At 33.2% G+C, this 17,287-nt stretch overlaps 2 long non-coding RNA genes across 3 annotated transcripts; both read right to left on the bottom strand.

Annotated features, from left to right (window-relative positions):
- Window positions 1–1,791: 1,791 nt before the first annotated feature.
- Window positions 1,792–6,600, bottom strand: LOC126886527 (uncharacterized). Of its 2 annotated transcripts, none has more exons than XR_007698659.1 (3): window positions 6,154–6,599; window positions 2,358–6,001; window positions 1,792–2,247 (listed from the first exon to the last, which is right to left on the bottom strand). It is a non-coding gene; the product is annotated as an uncharacterized LOC126886527 (long non-coding RNA). The 2 variants fall into 2 exon arrangements; XR_007698660.1 differs by having other exon boundaries at window positions 1,793–2,049; window positions 2,248–6,001; window positions 6,154–6,600.
- Window positions 6,601–16,413: 9,813 nt separating this feature from the next.
- Window positions 16,414–17,287, bottom strand: LOC126886536 (uncharacterized). The gene is made up of 2 exons (XR_007698669.1): window positions 16,625–17,287; window positions 16,414–16,548 (listed from the first exon to the last, which is right to left on the bottom strand). It is a non-coding gene; the product is annotated as an uncharacterized LOC126886536 (long non-coding RNA).

The following is a 17,287-nucleotide window of genomic DNA, read 5'->3' as shown; positions in this document are numbered from 1 at the left end:
CTTTAGATGTGACCTTTAGATGTGTGGGAGGAGTATGACAACTATCGCAGAGGTCTAAAGGTGGGAAATTATGTAATGTAATGTAAATTTATAGGTTCCTATTGATAATTGTACACCTCTACTAGTTTCATCTTCTTTTATTTCACAACGTACTATATGTTTCCATCTTTTGTGTCATTTTGCCAGTTAATAGCACGCTCATCACTGTATACCATTATTTATGCAGATGACATAGTCCTCTTAACAAGAAAAAAAGCTGAAGTTGTTTAGAAACTTGAGAGGTGAAGCAAGAAAATTGCATGTCTATAAATGAAACAAAAATAAAATGTTAAGTGTATTGAAATGTGTGGAGAGATGAAGTAGAATAAATTTTTCACACTAAAAACAGGAACAAAGGCATACAAAATTGAAAATATCAACCAATTCAAGTATTTAGGAGTGGCAATAATTGATAAATGGGAAGAAGAAAAAGAAATAGAAAAGATACTACTAAGAGTAAGCTAGTAAGCAGATCGATGGTATATGATTGAAGTCAAAAATGTATGTAGGACAACTATAATGCAAAAATGTATTATTATAAAGCAGTTATTTTAAGTGGCATTGTATGCATGTGGCACTTGAAACAATTAATAAGAAAGATGAAATGAAAATAGACATAGTACTGGTAGGGGCTGGCAGTTCTGAGTTAGGACTGGCAAAAAATAAAAGATATGAAAAGTCAGGTGGCTAGGTCAACATTACTTGAATGTAAGAGCGACATGTAAGAGATTATTTTTGGAGGAAAAAAAAGAGAAAGACCATGAAGAGTTGTTAGAAGCAGTAAGGAGATTTGGATGATATAGAAGTGTAGAACTGGAGGAGGAGCGTTAATGTCCAGTAGAAATGGATAGGCTATATTTACTTTTGTGCTGTTATTTGGGTAAGATTGTTAATATTTTATATCAATATTGTTGTTGCTTGATAAAAATTCTTCTAACAATTTAATTTTATCTGACTCATTCATATTGACAATTCAGACATATATTTATACATTTTAGAGTAGATGACTTTAAAGCGATATAGCCAATATTTATGAGTTGCGTTTCTGGGACGATTTTATTAAAATATAGTTAATTCGATTACATAAAATCAACTTTAACTCAATAATATCCGTCACAAAATTTATAGCATGTGATCTGTCTTTAAGAATTTAAACATTAAATAAATTTAATTTCAAACTTAAATTGCGGCTTATTCCCATGAAAATAGTAGTTGCATTTTATACAAGTTCCACCTGTCATGGTTTCTTCTTTGTTTTAAGTCAGATGAAGAATATAAACATACAAGAAAGCTTACACCATTAATAAAAAGGCAGGTAATACTAGGAAGTACCATAGTTTTATTTTATTTCTCTCATAAGAAATAAAGGATATCTCCAACCAAGAATAAAGTAATATCACAGTATTCTGTTATATACTGGGGTAATATCAAAGAATATATTTATACTTTCCTTTAATATGCAATCCTTTACCACAAAGAAAAGAAATCCTTTATCTCATAATGGAAAGAAATGAGAGGTTATTAACCTTTGAACAAATAGCATGTAAGATTTAGAAAAAATAAAAATGTAAACCATGGGCGCCCGCAGAGAGGGGCCAGGGGGGGCCATGGCCCCCCCTGAGATTTTACTATTTTGTATATTTTTCTGTACTCAAACCTAAAAAGTTAATACCTTTACGTTGACATAAAAGGTATATTATACAACCCTAATAGCACAAGGACGTCCAATGGACGTCCATTGGACGTCCTTCACGGACTTTAGGGACGTCCATTGGACGTCCGTTTTCGTCCGAGGAACGTCCTTTATACGTCCTATTTTGGTCCAAATGTCGCGCTACCGAACGTCCATTGGACGTCCATCTAAGGTCCGAGGGGACGTATATTGGACCTTAATCGGACGTAATTTGGACCTTGATCGGACGTCCTAGGGGACGTAAATTGGACCTTAATCGGACGTAAATTGGACCTTAATCAGACGTAAATTGGACCTTAATAGGACATAAATTGGACCTTAATCGGACGTAAATTGGACCTTAATCGGACGTAAATTGGACCTTAATAGGACGTAAATTGGACCTTAATGGGACGTAAATGGGACCTTATTCGGACGTAAATTGGACCTTAACCGGACGTAAATTGGACCTTAATAGGACGTAAATTGGACCTTAATCGGACGTAAATGGGACCTTAATCGGACGTAAATTGGACCTTAATCGGACGTAAATTGAACCTTAATCGGACGTAAATTGGACCTTAATAGGACGTAAATTGGACCTTAATCGGACGTAAATGGAACCTTAATCGGACGTAAATTGGACCTTAATCGGAAGTAAATTGGACCTTAACCGGACGTCCTAGGGGACGTGAATTGGACATTAACAGGACGTCCAATTTTGGTCCAAATGCCACGTTGCCAAACGTCCAATGGAGGTCCACTTAACATCCGAAGGGACGTTCGGTGGACGTCAATTGGGCCTTCATAGGACGTCCCAGTTTGGTCCAATGTCTTGCTGCCGAACATCCATCTAATGTCGTGGGAAATAAAAAATATATTTTTTAAGGAACTTATATTACATCTTATATTAAATTACAATTATTGGATATTACATTATTTACATTAAATTACAATACACTTCTCCAAGAAATTAACGCACCACCTTAAATATGGGGTATTAAACCTTAAACAAATGGTTCCGTATGTACAGGCTCACTCATTACTATAGAGAGCGATGTGATATAATATATATTACAGTATAGCTCCCCGTGCATGACAAGCATAAGGAGGTACTTAACCTATAGCCTAGGGCCTAGGCTAGAATATTATAAAAAAATCACTTAGATGCAACAACAGGTTTAGGAAATTCGAGACATCAAAAATGCCCAAATTTTAAGGTGGTGCGTAATCGGCTGTATATACAGGGTGTAACAAAAATACAGGTCATAAATTAAATCACATATTCTGGGACCAAAAATAGTTCGAATGAACCTAACTTACCTTAGTACAAATATGCACATAAAAAAAGTTACAGCCCTTTGAAATTACACAATGAAAATCGATTTTTTCGATTATATCGAAAACTATTAGCGATTTTTTATTGAAAATGGACATGTGGCAGTATTATGGCAGGAATATCTTAAACAAAAATTATGGTGAAATTTGTGCACCCCATAAAAATTTTATGGGGGTTTTGATCCCTTAGATCCTCCCAAACTTTTGTGTACGTTCCAATTCAATTTTATTATTGTGGTAGTTACCATTAGTTAAATTCAATATTTTTGTTTCTTAGTATTTTTCAGATAAGGAAGTTTTTATCGAGTTGCGACTTCTTTTTTAACATGTCTACATAAAAATTTTATGGGGGTTTTGTTCCTTTAAACCCCCCAAATGTTTGTGTACGTTCCAATTAAACTATTACTGAGGTACCATTAGTTAAACAGAATGTTTTTAAAACTTTTTTGCCTCTTTGTATTTTTTCGATAAGGCACATTTTATCGAGATCTGGCTTCTTTTTTAATATGGTTCAAAATATACCTAAAAATGTAAAGCATAAATAAGTCTGCATATTATTACCAAGTCTCCATAATCGTACTTAACCATATACAAATATGTGGTGGATTTGACAAATATTCAAAATATTTCGATAAAAATTGACTTTTCGAAAAAGCAATAAGAGGCAAAAAAGTTTTTAAAACGTTGTGTTTAAATGGTACTACAATAATAATTAAATTGAAACGTGCACAAAAGTTTGGGGGGGTTTAAAGGAACAAAACCCCCATAAAATTTTTATGGGGTGTCCAAATTTTACTATAGTTTTTTCGTAAGATAGTTGCAGCCAAAGGGCTGCAACTTTTCTTGTGTGTACATTTGTACTAAGGTAAGTTAGGTCCAATCAAACTATTTTTGGTCCCAGAATATGTGATTAAATTTATGACCTGTATTTTTGTTACACCCTGTATATATCTACATACTTCGTCTAATTTACTAACTGTTGTGCATCATCCGCGTCGTAGTCTGTGAGGTCTCATGATACCAACACGACATATTTAGGCGGTAGGTGTGTTCTTTTTTAGAATCACTTTGCTGAGTACACTGGAAATACACACTCTAGACATATTTTATTATATACGCGTAGAAATAATATTTGAAGATTTCTATTAATGTTAACCTAAAGAAATACACAATAATATGTTTCATTTAATTTGTATAAATGGATTATAAAGCGTTTTTATGAAGCAGATTTGTTCGGATCACACTGTACAGTAGGAAAAATGAAAGAATACCCATGAACGAACATATAAAACACGCTGTATTTTCCTGTCACCGTGTCACACAAAAAATTGGCCAGCGCAAGTACATGCAATACTTATTGTTACATGTACTTGCACTGGACAATTTTCATTGTGATACGGTGACAGGAAAATACAGCGTGTTTTATATGTTCGTTCATGGGTATTCTTTCATTTTTCCGACTGTAACTGTAATCGAACGAAGGTGACATTTTAGAATAAATTGGTAACATTTATTTGCCAGTTGTGGTGATGACACTTCATATTTGTTTATATTCTTTACTATAAGTATCTGTTTTATTTATTATATTTACTGTCTTTATTATTTACTTTACTATAAAAAGATCCTCTACTATAAACTTTTTTAGTTGTTATTGTAGACATACTTATACAAAGAAACCTACCGGCTTTTTGCCAAGAGTTCGGAGCCGTTTTTTAATTATTAACAATGTAGTGCAAAAACGCTTGCACTGCAAATCTTAAAAGATTATAACTTAATTCTTGTTCTCTATTTCTTAAGTTTTTACTTATTTACATTGAATATTAATTTGTTTTGTTGTATAATCCACGTTTACAATAATTATGTGATATATTTTATTTAAAATGGGTTCAGGATCTTTTTATACTTTGGCAACTATGTCAACTTAGATCTCTGGCGTAGATAATGACGTGCAACAGTAAGTAAATTAGATGGACTGTAGGTTATATTTGGTTCTTGGGACATCAAAGTATATTTTTTAGACATTCCCTGGATATAGTCACAGATGTGACATACCTCCGATTTGTTTTTTCATGAGTCTTGTAAGAGAGACTAAAAACTTTTTTTATAGTCACCTCCTGTTTTCATATATTTTTTGACATTTTTTGTAGTAAATTCAACTAAGTATCTATTTACTACAAAACATGTCAAAATTTACATGTGAAAGCAGATGATCCTAAAAATGGTTTTTCGTCTCCTACAAAATTCATGAAAAAGCAGATAGGAGAATTATTGTACATTACAATTCTCTGATGTTTGGGAAAAAGGGCTTAAGTCAGAATTGCACATTGATAATGTTTTGATGATTTCTACAGTACTGTAGTAGATTCTACTGTACATACAGTTTACATCTACAACAGTTTTTTTCTGGTCCAGAAATCATCAAAACATTATCAATGTGCAATTCTGACTTAAGTCCTTTTTGCCAAACATAAAAAAACAATCTGGTCATAACTGACCAATGAGCAATTTTAATTTAACCTAAATTACTACTGTTTCTTAAAATGAAGAGCTTACCCCATAGCGTCTCTTATCTAATCTAACAAGATCGTGCACTATTCTAACATACACAGGCACAGCACACAAGCACTATGCTCCGTTTTTCACTATCACCTATCACTCAAACTAGTTCAAAAGGCTTTGTCCTCTTCAATCTTCTAGTTTGCCCAGTAGTATCGAGAAGCTGGATTTCCTCGATATTCTTGAACTTATGAAGTTGTTCAATTGCTCGTGTTGCTCGTGACTTCCTGCTATCTTCTTGATATTTGTTGATAAAGTAATAACTTATTATGCATGGACAATGTGGACTTTCTTCCAACTAGCCAATACACTTTTTATATCTCTCTTTTGCCTTTCATAGCCACAAGGCTATACATTTCCTTCTTGGTTTTTTTTGTAGACCACTTTCAGCTGATTCTAAAAAAAATTAAAATGAAGGGTAATTTTTCTATTCTTTACAATTAAAAATCAAAAGAGATAGATACTATTTACAGGTAATAATATGCATGCATAAATGATTCGTTTCATAAAGAATAAAGAAAATTGAAAACGGATTTTATAATACTTACAAAATTGTTTAAACAAGAGATCCAGCCAGAGCCCAGAGCAAAAACTAGTAGACAGTACAGCAAAAAAGCCACTAATTTCTTCCATTTCCCACACCCCCTTATCGATGCATTTTTTTCCAATCAAAATTTTTACTAAATTTTTAGGTTATCGGTTATAACGAAAATGAAATAATATATGAAATGTGATGACCAATGACCACGCGACGCTACATAGATATTCGCGCGGCAAATTTGAAAATGAACGCAAATTGAACAGTAAATGGCCTCTCTTAAAATCTTGTAATGGAAAATTTTACCCCTCCAGGAAGACATTTATATCTTGTGGTAACTTTCCACCCATAATTTAATCAGATAGATGTTCACGGAATAGAACGGTAGTACCTACATTCCTGGAATGTTTTGTGTTGTTAGGATTAAACTTTTATTTTATTTATTCTTGAATATTTCCTATTGTTAAACATTATATTATGTAACCAATAATTTACAAATAAGATTTTCATTACATTACATAAAATCAAAAACATGTTTTGGATATTAAACTATAGTTTATAATTGTAATAATTGTATATACAATTTTGAATTAAGATTTAATCTTTTCGATTTAAACTACAGTAAAACCTGTGTTACCGGCCCCCTGCAAACACCGGCCACCTGTACTAACGGCCAGTTTAAAAATTCCCCAAACCAATTACAGTAAAACTTGTCAGTAATGGCCACTAAAAATGAAAAAGCTATTGGCCGATATAGAAAGGTGACCGGTATTGCCAGTTTTTGTAGTCTAGATATAATTGGTTTGGGGAATTTTTAAACTGGCCGTTAGTACAGGTGGCCAGTAACACAAGTTTTACTGTATATCTAGACTACAAAAACTGGCAATAACGGCCACCTTTCTATATCGGCCAATAGTTCTTTCATTTTAGTGGCCGTTACTGACAGGTTTGACTGTATTTCATTAACGTAAAGTTAACGCCTAAGTTAATATTTTATTGAATTATTTTGCTATTTGATCCCGTAATTGGTATAATGTGTCCAATATAATATATAAGCGTTCATAAAACGTCCGTATTTCGTCCAGTATGGACGTCCAAAGGACGTTCAACGTCGGACGTCCAAAGGACGTCCATATTTATTCCGTCCGAAGGACGTCCAACGTCGGACGTCCAAAGGACGTCCATATTTATTCCTTCCGAAGGACGTCCAACATGGGACGTCCAAAGGACGTCCGTTTATAGTCCATGGACGTAAGGACCAAAAATGGACCTATTTTGGACGTCCAAAGGACGTCGTGTGCTATTAGGGAAGTATATAAACCAAAAACAAAATTATGGAGATAATATTATATTAAACTTAGACCATGGTCTAAGATATTAAATATAATACGTCGAATACCTACGAACCTACGCGCCTTTTGAATGCAACCGGCAACGTCGTAGCACAAGCACAATCACATGGTGGTGGTGGTGATGGTGATAGATAATCCGGCCACGCACCACCATTCTACCTGTTTTCGTCAAGCCGCTCAGAGTTCACAGCCGTTGTTTATTTTCTTTGCGTTGAGATTCGCAGTGTATTTTATTTTATTATTTCCGGTTTCTATCATTTAATACAAACACAATCCTTATCAGGTAATTTGATTTATTAACATTTTCCTTAAACTGCATGACTATAGTTTTGCTGGTTTATTCTTTAGAAAAAAATGGACATTCGAACATTCTTTAAAAGAAAAACAACCGCCCTCGAGGAAGTTGCCGATTCCAAAAAGAATAAGGCTTCAACTCGTAGCCCTATCCCTAGCACAAGTAGTGACATAGCACGCGAAGAAGAAGGGGAACATGAACATGCAGTAAAGGAAGCAGAGCCTAGCACTTCTTCGAATAGAAATACTTTAGCGGAGACAGCAGATCAGCCTGATGTACAAGAAACCATTGCCCGAATATTTCCAGACGGTCAATCAAAAGACATTGGAAATTTTGTAAATTCCTCGTCGATTCAAGATAAACAAAAATACCAATACGATATATTAAGAAGTCCGTATACGCCGTCCCCTACCTATGATTTTAAGCAAGATGTTGATCCAAATAAACGGCCGTTTGTACACAAATGGCTTCAACAATATGACTGGTTGGTTTATTCCAAAGTTCTTAAAGGTGCCCTTTGTAAGTATTGTGTGGTTTTCCCACCTGTTGTGACACACGGTAGTACCTTAGGCGCATTTATAACAAGGCCATTTATAAAATACAGGGATTTCCACACGCAGGCCAAGAACCATTCTAATTCTGCCTGGCATAAAGATTCAATTATCCGTTCCAAAAGTTTTATTGATGTGATGTCCAATAAAAAACTAGATATATTGTCTCTGATTGATGAGGGAAAGCAAATAAATGTAGCGGAAAATAGAAAAAAAAATTCTTCCAATTATAAAAACAATAGTTTTTTGTGGAACTCATGATATGCCTTTAAGAGAAAGCAGCAAAAATTCTGGAAATTTTTTGGATCTCTTAAAATTCAGGATAGACGCTGGTGATACAACTTTAGAGAATCACTTGTTGAACGCAGGTGGTAACTCTAAATACACTTCTCACAGGATCCAAAATGAAATAATTTCATTGGCAGGACATGTAATATTAAAAAATATTGTCGAAGAAGCAAATTTTTCCAAATATTTTAGTGTTATGGCTGATGAAACTGCGGACATTTCGGGACATGAACAGTTATCTGTTGGTATACGGTATGTATACAAAGAAAATGAAAATTTTACGGTGAAAGAAGAGTTTCTTGGTTTTGTGAAATTAGATAAACTAAACGCTGATAGCATAGCTTATTCTATTTTGGAGTTTTTGGAAACATCAGGTTTAAACATGGACAACCTTGTAGGACAGGGCTATGATGGATGCTCAACAATGGCTGGTGAAATTCACGGGGTTCAGAAGATAGTACAAGATAAGTATAAAAAAGCATTCTATTTTCATTATGCCTCCCATAGGTTAAATTTAGTCATAAACGACATTAGTAAAATAGTTGAAATTCGAAATACCATAGTTACTGTTAAAGACGTAATAGTATTTTTTAGAGAGAGTACTCTAAGAAGAAACCTAATTCCCAATATACCTTTGTTTTGTGAAACTCGTTGGTCAGCTAAATATAAATCTTTGCGGATTTTTGCTGAAAATTTTAAAATAATATTTAAAACACTTTTTGATATAAAAACTGGGCAAATTTTAATGAACTCTTCTACTACAAAAAGAGCAGCTCAGTTATGGGCTGCCTTAAATTCCTTTACGTTTGTTATTTGTCTAGTTGTGGCAAGTAAATATTCAAATATTTTAGAGCCCATTACAAATACGCTACAAGGTATTTCAATTAATTTTGTAGATGTTCATCACCACATAAATTTAATTACCAGGACTTGTGAAAAACAGCGCTCAGAGGTTGATTCAAATTTTGCAGACATTTTTTCCTATGCATTATCTATCTGTGAGACCCTCAACATAGAAGTGGGAAAACCACGAATTTGCGGTCGACAAATTCATAGATCTAACTATGAATCTGATTCAGCAGAAGATTATTTTAGAAAATCTATATTTATACCATATTTAGATCATCTGATTCTTGCCTTAAAAACAAGATTTTCTAAAGAACATGAAGTCGCCTTCTCTTTGTTTAATATTTTACCAAAAAATATAAAATCTTTAGATGTTAAATCTTTCGCAATTAAGGTAGGAAATCTATACAACATTGAGAATTTGGAAAGCGAATTAAATATTTGGAGAGAGTATTTATCTCAATCTCAAATAGCTGAGAACATAACCATTGAAGATCTTATTCAGCACTGTAAATTTTTTCCTGCTATCAATGATAGCTGCATTCTTCTACTTTTTTTTTTTTTTTTATTAATGGCTTTGACAGAGTCAATTAGCCAGACTATTTGTGTTTTTTTGTATGGTATTACAATAACAATTTTAAGTTAATATCTAAGCCTACTTATTATCTAAATTTACAGAGTGTTATACTATCTTAATGGATACATTTTTCAATTTTGTGTGATATTTTTACAATTTTATAATTTTATTATCTAAGCCTATTTAAAATTTAAATTTACAGGACGTTACATATTCGTAAAGACATTGTAACGTCTGCTTATTTTTTGGAAAAAGAATTTCGTTTAAATTGACAGGTAAAGGACAATTTAGATCAACTAACTTTTCATACATTACTTTAATATTTTGTCTGTACAGTCCACACTCCAATATGAGGTGCTGTAGATCTCCCATTCCACCACAGGCGCAATATGGGTTATCACTGATACCTATGCTGTGTTTGTATGCTGGGGTTAGTGCGTGATTTGACCTCATTCTGTTTATTGTTTTTATAAATAGCCTATTTGATTCTTGTTTAAACCATCTCTCATTGGGAATTAGTGGCTGGCAATTTCTAAAATTTATTCCCGTTGTACTTTGGTTATATACACGTTGCCAATTTTGTTTGCAATGGTTTTTACTGATATTATCTATATCGGTTACTGGTAGAAGTATGTTGCTTATGTTTTGTTTGGTTAAAGCTGCAGATTTAGCTAATTTGTCGACTTCTTCATTTCCTAATATTCCAGAATGTCCTTTCACCCAACAAATAATAATTGAACTGCCCGAGGAAGTAAAATCATAATATAGACTCTTAATTTCTATCTCAATGTGGTTTAGATTTTTTGTCGATTGGATAGAAGTGAGTTTGTCCACAATACTTCTACAATCGGTGAAAATGATATAATTGTCCATACCAACAGAGGCTATATATTTTAACGCAAGTAATAAAGCTGATAATTCGGCAGTATATATTGAAGCTTCATTAGGCAATCGGCATGATTCTTTGTATTCAGAATTCCAGTGATATATTGCACATCCGGTTTTATTTTGAATTTTGGAGCCGTCGGTAAAAATATATTGAAACATAGGCCACCTGTCTTTAATTATTTTGTTGATAATATTGCCTGGAAGGTTTGAATCCATGTAGTTTGTTTGTATTACGTTGGAAAAGAGAGTTTCAGGAGGTTTAGTGTAAATTAAAGGTATTTTATTTTTGTACATTTGGTTTTCATTCATTGTCAACTTCCTGTAGCTTTCAACGTATATGGGGGTTTTTTTAGTACACCAATATTTATGGCTTAAATCTAATATATTCAAGTTACGAATAGTCCTTAAGTAGCTGACGTTTTTTGAGATAGCTCTAGCTACAAACTTATCTGTACAAAACTGTCTACGTAGAGTAAGTGGTGGTTCCTTAGCTTCAATCTCAATAATAGTAATAGGAGTAGATTTTAAGTAACCGAGACAGAGTCTCAAACATTTATTCCTTTGGATTTCAACTTTATTAAGATATCCTGTTGACGCAGACCCATATAAATGACAACTATAGTCGAAAATTGGTCGAATCATTGAGCGATAGAATAGCAATGCAATATTCGGGTCAGCTCCCCAACCGGTTCTACAAAAAGCTCTAAGGATATTCATAGAATTTTCTGATTTCTTTATAATAGAATGAATTTGATCCTTCCATAACAATTTACGATCCAAATACGTCCCAAGATATTTAACACAATTTTTTATCGGAAATTCTATTCTACCTAATTTGAAGGTGCCTTGAGGAATTTGGCGTTTTTTGGAGAAAAAACAAATTTCAGTCTTTGTGGTTGATATGGATAAGCCTAGAGAATGGTAATCATTTTTTACACAATCTAATGTAAATTCAAGTTGACGTCTACAAATGTCTAGGGAAGAATGGGAGGTGTACAACACAACATCATCTGCAAATTGTAAAATATTAGAGTGTGGAGGTACTATATGTTCTAAATCTATATTGTACAATGAAAAGAGAAGTGGACTTAAAATACTACCCTGTGGTATACCTATACTCGTTAACCTTGGTGGTAAAAGGTTCTCGTTTATTTTTAAGTAAGTCCATCTATTCTTGTACAAGGATACAATGAAATTTGAAATTTTAAGTGGCATTCCAAGATCTACTAATTTTTTATAAAGAATATCTAAATTTATGTTATCAAACGCTGAAGTTACATCTATAAATGCTGCAGCTGTCGACGCCTGATTTGTAAAATTGACCTGTAAAGAAGAGACTAGGGAAGTGAGAGCATCTTGTGTAGACCTGGATTTTCGGAAGCCGTACTGAGATTTGGGAAGGATATCTTCGGACTCAAGCCAGTATTCAAGCCGATTTTTGATTAATCTCTCTAGAGTTTTTAGTATACAGGAACTTAAAGATATAGGTCTGTAAGATTCAACTTTGTTATCTGGCTTTCCTGGCTTTTTTATAGGTAATACAATATAGTCCTTCCATGCTTTGGGAATTAAATTTTTGTTTTGCCATATAGTGTTAAAAATTTGTAGTAATAATAGTTTATATTCTGTAGGTAGAAAATATAGCATAGAATATGATATACAGTCCATCCCTGGAGATGAACTATTATTTTGCTTGAGTCCATGATTTAATTCCCATAATTCAAATGGTTTCTCTAGATTGAAGATTTCTCTGGGTACGGTAACTGTAGCTTCATTTATCTGACTTGGAACCCAAGGAGGTGAAATCTTGAAATGGAACTCTTCTATCCATGCAGCTTCGGTGTTTATCGGAAGTTGATTGGACTGCTTTCGGTTTTTGTAGCGATTTACTTTCTTCCAGACGTCGCTGATTGGAGTTTAAGCTTTCGCAGTAATTTATCCAAGTTTGTTTTTTTCTAATTTTAAAAGTTTTCTTTGCTAAGGCATCTAATTTTTTGTATTCAATTAGATTGTGAAGATTAGGATTTGTTTTATAATGTCTATATGCCGTTTTGCGGTTATTTGCAGCTGATTCGCAGTTATTATCCCACCATGGTTTTGGTATCTTGTTTGTAGGATATTTGTTATTGTTGTATGATTTTGGAATTGAAATGGTTGCGCATCGGTTTATTTCGGTAACTAATTCCTCATAAGTTTGTGGTTGTTTTCCCGAATAAAAGTTCGATGAATACAAATTCCAATCTGCTTTATGTAAATTCCATCTTTTGTGTGTATTGTCACCAGGTTGAATTGCTTGTTCCGAGTTTTCCAAGGCTATGATCAAGGGTAGATGATCAGAACCATGTGGATCTTGAATAACAGACCAAGTTAATTTAGATAAAATGTCCTGGGTACATATTGCTATATCGATTGCTGATGGGCTGGAAGTTAGTGCAAGAGTTGGAGAACCATCATTTAAGTATAATAGATTACATTGTTCTATCGCCTCTAATAAAACTTTACCGTGAGTATCATTATTTTCGCAACCCCATGCCATGTTGTGAGCGTTGAAGTCCCCTCCAATGATGAATGGAGAAGGAATGTTTTGAAAAAAATTGACCCATTCTTCAACCGTTACTCTAATACCTGGTTCTTTATATACGGATATTATATGTATTGGTTTCTTGATACACGAAATTTTAACAGCCATGCAAGTATAAGTAAAATTATAATTATCCAATAAATTTATCTCTTCTGTAATTATTTTATTTTTAATTAAAATTGCTGTGCCTCCGTACCCATCAGGGCGATCAGACCTAAAGCAATTATATCCTGAGAAGTTATAAAATTTTTCTGGTTTAAACCATGTTTCTGATAACATGGCCACATATACATTTTTTTGAATAAGTAAGGCTTCTAAATTTGGTTTATTAGAAACTGCTGAGCGACAGTTCCATTGTAAAAAGTTTAAAGGGTTAGTTGTGTCTGACATGATGTTTGAGATAGTAAGTCTTCTTGTGAGATCGCTGCCGTACTTAAGTATCTATTAATTTGTTGTATAATCTCTGTTTTTGATTTGTCTAAATTTTCAGTGAGTTTTAATGAACTAATTATATTAAGAACCAATTCTAAAATTACATTATTTAATTGTGATGGTACTCCTTGTGTTTTCAAGTTTGTTGTATGTGTATGCTCTGTATATTTAGACGTATTATAAATACCACCTTTTTGTCTAGGAATATTTTCTTGAGAAAGTATTTCTTTTCTAGCTGATTCCAAAGTATTGGGAGAACTTGGCCGGTGTCGCTTAAGATTTATTTTTTCTGGGTTATTACTGCTGACGAACATTTGTGAGGAGAATTTCTTTGCGGATGAAGCTGATTGATTTGGAATTACTTGATAAGATTGCTCATTCTGATTAGAATTGGTTGGCAAGGAAGAACTACTATTTCTGGCAGCAATATTGGCATATGAAACTTTCGGAATTTGTTTACATGCATCAAAGAAATTTAGATTTAATGATGACATCGTATTCTTAATTTGTTTCTGTCTAGAAAATTCAGGACATGAACTTAGGTGTGTAGTCAAATGATTACCTTGACAGCTGAAACAAGTTGGAGTATATTCATTTATTGTACAATCTTTTGTATTATGGAAATCATGACATTTGTTGCACCTGGGACGTGCTTTACAATTAAATCCAAGGTGTCCAAAACGAAGACAAGAGAAACATAATAGAACTTTTTGAACATAGGGTTCAACGTCTTTGATCACTTTATTAATTGTGATATATTTAGGAAGAGTTTGTGCTTTAAAATTAACAATACATGATTTTGTTGGAACTTTGTCTATTATTGTTTTATCTTCGATATGTTTCTCTACCTTTCTATTTATTCTTCTAACCGAAACTACTTCGAACTTACAGTGCATATCGTATTGTTTAATTTTATTTTTGATATATTCTTCTGAAAATTCTATATCTATGTCCCTAATTATACCCTGTCTATGGAGTATAAACTTCGGAACGTAAACATCTAAATTGTTGTTTGTAAACAATGAGCAAGTTTTTTGATTGATTAAAAAATTGGCTGATTGATAATCTTTAAATTTAATTCTAATTCTATTCTTGCCTATTGAATCAATACTAGTAATTTTGTTATCTAAATTCGAAAAATTAGAGAGTATAATGTCGCCAATTTTGATAGCATTAATCTGACCTTTAAAGTTTGGAGTATTATTTTCTATATATATATGGAAAGGTCCTACGTCACTGCTCTGATATATAAAATGTTCTCTTATATTGTCTGTAGAAATATCAGATTTATTACTTACAGTTTCTCCTTTATTTTTTGATTTACCGTCCCATGTGTTATTTATATTGATGTTACTTTTCTCTATATTATCATCTTGATCCATACTGTTAATATCTGGAGGTTTATCTGGAGGTCTCCCTGCATAGTCCATATTAAATTTTAAAGTTTTTAATAACTGAACACTTTGTCACTTCCAATTATTGACGTCTCCAAACGGAAACCCCAAATGGGGTAAAATAAATTCAAATACAATTAACTTCTAGGTTTTTCTTGGTCACGGGGAATAAAAAACTATTAAGGATGTAATATATCGAGTTTTACAAGCCCAAAATATATTATTTTACTATTTAAATAGTAATTTTCAGGAGCTGTTTTTTATATGACTGTAATTGACGTCTATAAAAGTCAAAGTGATTCTTCTACTTACTTTGCCGTGTACTACCTGCACAATTGAACGGAGTTTTAGCACCTTACGCAGGATTAAAACGTGGATAAGAGCTACAATGGGACAAGATAGACTTGTTGGGCTAGCATTGTTGAGTATCCATCGAAATCGTCTATTATATATTTCCAATTTTTCCACTAAAATACTAGACGAATTTTGTCAAAATAACAGAAGACTGGTTTTTAGTTAAGAATAAAATTGCATGCTATTTTGTATTACTTTTAGGTATTACTTTTATTACCTTTTAGCATTAATAACATTTATTATAATATTTTGTTTTGTATTTTTTAAGAGTTGCTTTCGTGGTTTTGTTATTTGTTCCTAAAAGAAGTTGCAATATTTTGTTTTCTTAACGTTTTAAAAATATAAGTATTACATACAACAGTTTTTTATTTTGCCCCCCCTGAAAAAAAATCCTGCGGGCGCCCATGATGTAAACTATCCATAGAAAAAAGTGTTGTGTGATTTGGTAGAATGCGATCTTACCCTTCAAAAAATATGTCACGTATTTCAGCACCTGTTTAATTGGAAGGACACTACAAATCTGGCCTCCACATAAGTGGTCTGTAGCTTTTACATGATAGGTGTGAAATTTTAAACATTCTTGCTCTTGATTGGATAGGAAGAGTGGCATAATCTAGCCTCCATGCTAGGTACATCATAGCCTCCATACGGTACTTCCAATATTTAATATTTTATTTATTCAAGTGGACAATAAAGGTAAAACACAAACAACTTTTGTTTCTTACTTATTTATTTAAACAATAATGTGACATTTTACATAGAAATATGAGTAATTTGGATTAAATAAATGTTTACTTGTCGAATTTTTCCACCGTCTGCACACAACAGCTGAACGGAGCCATTAGACCTAACAACAAAACGTGAAATAAAATGTGTATTTTAAAACTGTTGGATAAACAGTACCTACAATCAGAAAAACTTACCTTTAAAAAGGTACACGATTATGAAATAACAAAAATATCAAAAAACAGGACTGAATATCAGCTTTTTATGGTGACACAAACACATCACATAACCGACCATAGGTTTGTTCCAACACGACCGAGAACCGTCACGAAACGGTAACGCTCCTGCGCAGTAAACAAAATCCGTTCCAACAAAAATATGATCGTCCTCGGATCGTCCTTCCCACTGTTCCAACAAGAATTGTGATCTTTTAGTGACGGTGTCATGATGACCATTTCAGTAATTGGGCAATAGCGTTTTTCATTGATTGTCATTTGTTTCGAGCTTCTGTCATGTATCACATAATATTAATATATCTACGGCATACGTCTTTGGTTTTTATCATTGGATTACCGTCATCGGACGATAACTGGGCGATACGGTTACGAACATGCGCACAACAAGCGGTACAAGTAGTTCCGTGACGGTTTCTGGACCGTCCAAAAGTTCATGTTGGAACAAACCTCATATAAAATAAGTGAACGACAACGAACGAACGAACACAGATTACAGATTCACAGATAGCGCAGGATTTGTCAAAAGTCATGTTCCACCAATCACAAGGCCGACATCAGCGCCTCTGACTAAATGGAAGGAAAATAAATACGATTACATGTTTTTTATTAGAGTGAGCGGGGCAT

Source organism: Diabrotica virgifera, chromosome 6 (assembly GCF_917563875.1).
Source record: "Diabrotica virgifera virgifera chromosome 6, PGI_DIABVI_V3a".
Lineage (NCBI taxonomy): Eukaryota > Metazoa > Arthropoda > Insecta > Coleoptera > Chrysomelidae > Diabrotica > Diabrotica virgifera.
This window is presented reverse-complemented; position numbering and strand designations above follow the sequence as displayed.